Source organism: Cervus elaphus, chromosome 6, assembly GCF_910594005.1.
Source record: "Cervus elaphus chromosome 6, mCerEla1.1, whole genome shotgun sequence".
Classification (NCBI taxonomy): Eukaryota; Metazoa; Chordata; class Mammalia; order Artiodactyla; family Cervidae; genus Cervus; species Cervus elaphus.
In genome coordinates this window covers 29543649-29551926 of record NC_057820.1, presented here as the reverse complement: position 1 = coordinate 29551926, position 8278 = coordinate 29543649, and the positions used below count along the sequence as shown (strand labels likewise).

The 8278-nt window shown below is 36.7% G+C and overlaps 1 long non-coding RNA gene across 1 annotated transcript in view; it reads left to right on the top strand.

Annotated features, from left to right (window-relative positions):
- Positions 1-649: 649 nt before the first annotated feature.
- The window catches only part of LOC122696213, a 47825-nt gene continuing 40196 nt past the window's right edge, over positions 650-8278 (top strand). Inside the window, exon 1 of the long non-coding RNA XR_006341710.1 lies at positions 650-748. This is a non-coding gene — a long non-coding RNA (uncharacterized LOC122696213). The remainder of the gene's footprint in view (positions 749-8278) is intronic.

Sequence of the window (8278 nt, the reverse complement as noted above, 5' to 3'; positions counted from 1 at the left end):
TTTAGGGAGAGAGTATATTTGTGTGTGTGTGTGTGTGTGTGTATGTGTGTAAGACAAATGTGAAATTTGAAGATACTCTTTTTTTTTTTTATCTGGATGACCTTGGGCAAACTTCAACCTCTCTGTGAGCCTCAGTTTTATCATTTTTCAGATTGTAATGCTAGGACCTTTCCAAGGAATAAACTTGTTGTAAGGAGCCAGAAAAATCTGTAATAGGACCTCTTAAATTATAAAATATAACAAATATTAGTAGTTATTGTTTAATGAGCTCCAGGAAAGAAAAATAAAAGGCAAAGGCAGTTCTTGATTCCCGCAAGCTTATGGTCAGATTTCCTTTCAGTGCAAGTGGAAACTGAGTAAGGGAATCTTGATGTATGAAATGTAGCTTTACATTGAATTTCACATCAATTTACCTAACTGACCATGCATCTAGATCTTACGACAAGAGAGAATACAATTCTTTTTGTACTATTTTAATTTTGAACAAGTCATGTTTATGGTACCTAGCTCTTAGAAAAAAATAAAAGAACAAGAGAGAAATGGTATATCTGCCCACCACCACCTGCTATTTTTAGATTGGCTAGGAAGCCCTATCTGGCTGCCTTTGTCCATCTCATTTGGCAACTCTTGAGCCTGCATCACTCAGAGAGAAAAGAAGCTTAGAAGGCAGAAAACTGAATTTCTTTGATTTTCCCGTCATCATTGATGAAAAAATATATCACCACAAGCAATTTGAAGGACATTGGCTGTAAGTAAAACAGTAAGTGTTTTTATTTAGCGAGGTGGGCTTATGCAATGTGAATGACATGATATATTTTCACCTTTCTACTTTAATAAGAGGTGAGGAAGGTATGAACCTTCAGTCCTGATCTGATTTCTATTTATTAGCAAGAGAAATAATAGTCTAGAAAAAGATGCAAATACTGTGCATACAAACACACACACACATATATATTTATATGCCCATATATTTTTATGGCCTTTTAGAATAAAATCCTTAGGGAAAAAAGGGAAGCAATATGAAGTCAAGCAAAGAAGAACAGAAACAATTTGAGAAATGACAGATTTTAAGATTAATGTACTCTGATGAATATGAAGGCTAAAGAAACAGTATTTAAAGAAATTAACTTTCCATTTACCTGGATAAAGGGAGATAATATACCCATGGATCAGTTTTAAATGAGCATGCATTTGGGCATCTTATAGATAATAAAATTTAATCTATTTTATCTGTAGTTTCTATGAAGTGTTCTGAAACATTTCTATTGTTGAATATAGTAAAATACCAAAGGCTCTGGTAAAAGTCAGGTTATATATTCTAGGTAGTTTTCCTTTGCCTGTAATTATTATTTTATTAGCTTGCTACACTAACTTTCCTTTTACTTTCCAGTTGACTTTCCTTTAATTGTTAAATTATCATTTTCCTATAATTGAAGAATTTTATTAAATGAGTTACCTAGTGTCAAGTGCTCAATAAATGTTTATTCTAATTGCACTGATATTTTTAATATGTGCACAAAGTCTAATGAAATTATATAAGAAAATTCATTTAAAATCCATCCTGTTGCAAGCCATATTAATTATTTTACATAGTTGCACATTAACAAGATAAAATTCACTTTCATATAGCTGTTCCAAAATTGATATTTTCCTCCATCTCTAAAAGTGTTTGAGAAAAACTTACACTGTAATCTTAGTCTTATGTCTAGTAGTAACATTAATATAAAGTAATTTTGCCTACTAGGAAAAGTTGTGGATATGTTTCTCTCTTTAAGTCTGTGATTATGAAATCAGAGATGTATTCAGGAGAATTCATTTATAATGACTTAAATTCAAAATAAAAAATTTGTTTTATAAGTCTCCACTACTTGTGAGGAAAATTTAGGGAACATTTATAAAGTGCTTTATTTTTACATATTGTATCATTTAATCCTCACAATAACCTTGTGAGACACATAGAAGTATTGCCTTTAATAGATGAGAAAACTGAGATTCACAGAGGTCATAATTTGAATGTGATAAGCCAGTGTTTCTACAAGAGACTGGATCACTGGAAAAGGATACTTTAGAAATGGAGCCTGCACAGGAAAGGATCTTGTAAAGGATCCTACAAGTTCCTTTCAAATTTCACATTTGTGTGATTTCTATATTTTTAGGTGGGAGGAAGCAGGTTATATAGTAGGAATCACCTGGGAAGACCCAAATTTACTATATCCAGGTCTTGAGCAAAGTTCAGCCTCTCTGAATCTCAATTCCTTATCTGTAAAACACAAACATTTTAAAAATAACTTGCAGTGTTATTGAAAAGATAAAATGAGATAATGTAAAGAAGAGCTAGACCCTTCACCACTTAACGATAGAGCTATTGTTAATATATGGGCTTCCCTTGTGGCTCAGCTGGTAAAGAATCCACCTGCAATGAGGGAGACCTGGGTTTGATCCCTGGGTTGGGAAGATCCCCTGAAGAAGGAGAAGGCTACCCACTCCAGTATTGTGGCCTGGAGAACTCCATGTACTGTACAGTCCATGGGGTCACAAAGAGTCGGACACGAATAAGCAACTTTCACAAACTGTTAACATATGTAAATCCAAATACAGTAGCATATAGCAGTGTATAGCGCAACGGGCAGACTTGGGCTTCCCTGATGGCTTAGACAGTAAAGAACCTGCCTGCAATGCAAGAGACCCAGGTTTGATCCATGGGTCGGGAAGATCCGCTGGAGAAGGAAATGGCTACCCAGTCCAGTATTCTTGCCTGGAGAATTCCATGGACAGAGGAGTCTGGCAGGCTAGAGTCCATGGGGTCACAATGAGTCAGACATGAACGACTGAGTGACTAGCACTTTTCACATAGTACTACTAATTAGCAACTGTTTTGGGGAATGAGGAAAGTGAGTGGAGAATTTATTGAAGATGTTAAAGCAGAGAAAAGTGTGTGTGTTAGTTGCTATTTGTTAGTGTGTGTTAGTATATGTTTGAGGTGGGAACTAAAATCTCAATGAACAGCAATACAGATGGAAGAAAGAAACTTGCAGGACAAGAAAGAGCCTGGGACCTAGCTCAGTGGAAGCAAAAAGCATGAGAATCACTTGGCAAATCCTGGGCAAACTGTTTCAGAACCGACCAGGTATCAGAGAGGCCTCCAGCAACCTCTGTCATTTAGGGAAATGGAAAGTTTCAGCACTGAAGTGGAGTGGCTGATGTTGGGCTTTATGAACTGACTGACCTAAGTTAAAATTTTGGCTGTGAAATAAGAGAGATATGTAAAGGATCTATTTGTTTTCTGTTTGTTGCTTCCTTTGCCAACAAAAATATAAAATCTGTCTCTATGGACAGGACCTTTGTTTTGTCCCTGTATCTGTTATATACATGTAATAGTAGACCCTTAAACATTTGTTGAATGACCAAGCGAACCTGTCAAAAGTATGTGTGTGTATAATAAGCCAATTTGAATGATGTGAGGAAAATACTCCCAAGCTGCAGTGGCGCTAATAAGATTTTTATCATGATCCATCCTTGTCTAAATTTCTATTTCACTTATTATCCAATCATTCAAGTAATATTTAATCACATACTTGTTGATACTCTAATTTATTTTATATTTTACTTGCCCAATTGGACTGTTAAGCTTACGGAGAGTAGAAAGCTGTCCTTATCCATCATCATCTAGTCTGATACTATGCTTGCAGTTCTCCAAGTTGTGATAAAAATATATGTTGTGAATTATTGGGCCACATACCAGAAATTTACACTTATTTTTTAAAAGAAATTTATACTTGATAATGGTGGTTGATCATGGCAGGATTTTGGCTGAAATGAAAGTTATGTTTTCTTCTGTTGTCTCCCATGGATATTTGTCAGATGAAAGGCTGAAAGGCATGAGGTCAGTGGATAAGGAAAAGACAGAAAGATCTATATGAGAGTATTTATGTTCTAATCCCAGAACAGAGTGTAAATGTGCTGGTAGATATTTTGAGGTTTCTGTGACAAATCTCTCTCTTGCACATGTCTTTGCCTAGAAAATTCCCCTTACACCCTCTCCTTCATTTGCTAATTCCTACTTAGCTTTCAATTTTCAACTCAAAATCGCTTTCTCCAAGAAGATTCTGTAAGCTTCTTCTTTTGACCAGACTGACCTAAGTCTGGCCAAAGTGTCTCTCATCTGTGTTCCCATTGCACTCTATACCTTCCCTACTATTATACATAGAAAATTATATTGTATTATCTGTTTCCCAGCTAGGCAATCACTCCACGAAGTTAGGAATTGTATATGTCTTGCTTACCATTATACCCTAGAGCAGTGCCTTTTAGTAGTAAACATTTGTTGAATAAACAAATGAAAAGTGACTAAAGGGGAAAAAAATCTGTAAAATAATAGCTGTCATTTATTGGTGTCTGTTAAGTGACTGGAACTTTATAGAAGTTAATATTTAATCCTTGCAGGCATCTAGATGGAGCAATTGAGTTCAGGGAATTTACCTTCAAAGTGATACTGCTGAGATTTGAAACAATGTCTTTCTTGATTCAAAGCCTGTATCCTCTCCGCTTTAATATTGCCCCTCTCACATCTTACATTTTTGTAAGTTGTTACAGGCTACAGACACCCTTCTTATGACACCCTTGTGAAACTAGATCTTATCTTTCATTTTATATCTAGTAAGTGGCAAAGCCATGGCTTTCAAATCAAATAGTCTAGATCCAGGTTCATTTTCTTTCCATTATAATACACCTGTCTTATTCTGGGGACTCAGAGGTGTAAGGCTGTCACAGAAATGGTGAGATAATAAAAGTTTTTAAAATGTCAAGATGCTTTTGATTCATAAATAATAGAAACAATTCCAAGCAGATGTATTTTAGCAGGGCTGGAATAAATTTTATATTTTCTTTGTCATTTTTCTCAAGAAGGGGGGAAATGAATACAGTTGGGAATGATTGCTATTAACACTATCAAATGTTTTCCTCTCTTTTATATCTGATTGCTTCCTGGCCTCATATTGTTATGAGCTCAAAATTCATAGGATTTCGACAGAAGGGACTATTGCTTTGGGGACAAAACGATGTTGTTGGGTGAATTTAATGCAGCTTCTTCCTATCATTAGCCCTTATTCTTGTAGCTATTTGTTTTACAGTTACTCTGCTTATCCCACACCCCTCAGATTGTGGCTTCTGTTCGGAGCAGGCTTAGCTAGGTTTGCTCTGGAGGTCATTGACTTGGGCCACCCTCGGCCTGTGGCTTAACTTTGCTCTTTACCCTTCGGCCAAAAATTACTTCTGTTGAGAAGTAAGGGGGGCGGGGGTAGGTAGGAATAGGATATTAGGGAGTGTTTATTTTCTAGTGAAACAAGCAGAGGCTCAGAACTAAGGAAAGGAAATCTCCACAACCCCTTCCTGAAAGTAGAGGTCTCTCATGTTGACAGATAAAAGAAAACTCAGTGTGAAAAGGGATTCAAATTTTTTAGTCTTGCTAAAATTCTGGTAGCTGCTTTGACACATATAGTTTGCTGGACTGTAGGGCAAAGCAAATGCAAAATATTTCAAAAAGGAAAGAGTATTTTTTTTTAAATTTCAAAAAAGTATTTGTAAAAGCACTAAAATTTATAGTTTTCTAAAGCCACAATTAACCAAAATTTTATTTTTTATATCTTTTAATAAAATGTTAGACTTAAATGACTTAAAAACCAATCACAAATTTGAAAATAAATTGTTCTAAAACAAATATAATCCCAACGTATATCCTGATTATTGGCTGCTTTGTTCTGCCCTGTACTGTTGTGTAAATGTTTGATGAAGCCACAGTTCATTTATTTACTTTTCTTTGATCTCTACACCAGCTCAATATGTTTGTGTTTCTGTTTTCCTTGTGACTTAGCATTTGCACTACTTGGCCCTAGAGTTTTGCTGAACAGGTGAGTTTGACCCTTTTTGGCAGGCAAAGAGAAATGTGGGTAACCCAGGCCCAAGTAGGTTGTGACAGAATAGAAGGAAATCCCAGGGTCGTTTTTAAAAAACTGAGGTATAATTTATATACAGTGGTCTGTAACTTTTAAGCAAACAATTAAAAGTATGTAGACATGCATTTAACTACCTCCTGTCAAAATACAGAATGTTTGCAGTATCTCAGAAGGCTCTTAGATGTGCCTGTCCTGACATGACTGACTCCAAAGGATGACCACTTTTCTCATTTACTTCATCATAAATTAGTTGTGACAGGAGAGCCATTTTTCAGTGTTTTTCACAGAAGGCATCATGAATGGGAATGACTGACAAAGTCTGGGCATTGAGAGTTTTCAAATTCCTTGGGATGATGTACGTAACAGGTGTGGTGCGTTCTTCGTTTCCTAAAGACAGAGACATTCCCAACTGGTTCTACTCAGTTCCAGACTGGTCAGGGGGCAGAGCTTTCCCTTAGGTATCCATAGGATGTGCAAATTGCCCACATCAAGTCCTACACATCTTAAGAGTGTCCAGGTTGTTTAGATGGTTAATTTTCAGAGGCAAAGTGTCAGTGTGGGGTACACATTAAGAATAACTCATCATGGCATCTTTTTCTCTCTGTTCCAGACCTCAAATTCCTACTCCCTCTTTGAAAGTTTCCCCAGTCCTGGACCACATCCAGGTCTGGTCTCCATCTCTACTTGTCTCTATCTCATCTCCATGCATGCTAACTCTTTGGGGAGAAAAAAAGCTAAGCTAGATGCATGCATCCTTACTTCTATCTCACATTTAATCCAAGGGGTGTTGGGTCTCCGTTTCTGCTCCTGCACTAAGGGAAGATAATAGTGATCCCAGAGATCATTTCATACTAGTAAGTACAATTTACCTTACTCTGAGAAAGTTGTGTATGATTCCATTATATAGATGTATTCCAATTGGTACAATATTTTAATATTTTATTTATTATTTATTTATTTATTTATTTATTTTTATTAGTTGGAGGCTAATTACTTCACAACATTTCAGTGGGTTTTGTCATACATTGATATGAATCAGCCATAGATTTACACGTATTCCCCATCCCGATCCCCCCTCCCACCTCCGTCTCCACCCGATTCCTCTGGGTCTTCCCAGTGCACCAGGCCGGAGCACTTGTCTCATGCATCCCACCTGGGCTGGTGATCTGTTTCACCATAGATAATATACATGCTGTTCTTTCGAAACATCCCACCCTCACCTTCTCCCACAGAGTTCAAAAGTCTGTTCTGTACATCTGTGTCTCTTTTTCTGTTTTGCATATAGGGTTATCATTACCATCTTTCTAAATTCCATGTAATGTGTTAGTATGCTGTAATGTTCTTTATCTTTCTGGCTTACTTCACTCTGTATAAGGGGGTCCAGTTTCATCCATCTCATTAGGACTGATTCAAATGAATTCTTTTTAACAGCTGAGTAATATTCCATGGTGTATATGTACCACAGCTTCCTTATCCATTCATCTGCTGATGGGCATCTAGGTTGCTTCCATGTCCTGGCTATTATAAACAGTGCTGCGATGAACATTGGGGTGCACGTGTCTCTTTCAGATCTGGTTTCCTCAGTGTGTATGCCCAGAAGTGGGATTGCTGGGTCATATGGCAGTTCTATTTCCAGTTTTTTAAGAAATCTCCACACTGTTATCCATAGCGGCTGTACTAGTTTGCATTCCCACCAACAGTGTAAGAGGGTTCCCTTTTCTCCACACCCTCTCCAGCATTTATTGCTTGTAGACTTTTGGATAGCAGCCATTCTGACTGGCGTGTAATGGTACCTCATTGTGGTTTTGATTTGCATTTCTCTAATAATGAGTGATGTTAAGCAACTTTTCATGTGTTTGTTAGCCATCTGTATGTCTTCTTTGGAGAAATGTCTGTTTAGTTCTTTGGCCCACTTTTTTGATTGGGTCATTTATTTTTCTGGAATTGAGCTGCAGGAGTTGCTTGTATATTTTTGAGATTAATCCTTTGTCTGTTTCTTCATTTGCTATTATTTTCTCCCAATCTGAGGGCTGTCTTTTCACCTTACTTATAGTTTCCTTTGTAGTGCAAAAGCTTTTAAGTTTCATTAGGTCCCATTTGTTTAGTTTTGCTTTTATTTCCAATATTCTGGGAGGTGGGTCATAGAGGATCTTGCTGTGATTTATGTCGGAGAGTGTTTTGCCTATGTTCTCCTCTAGGAGTTTTATAGTTTCTGGTCTTACATTTAGATCTTTAATCCATTTGAGTTTATTTTTGTGTATGGTGTTAGAAAGTGTTCTAGTTTCATTCTTTTACAAGTGGTTGACCAGTTTTCCCAGCACCACTTG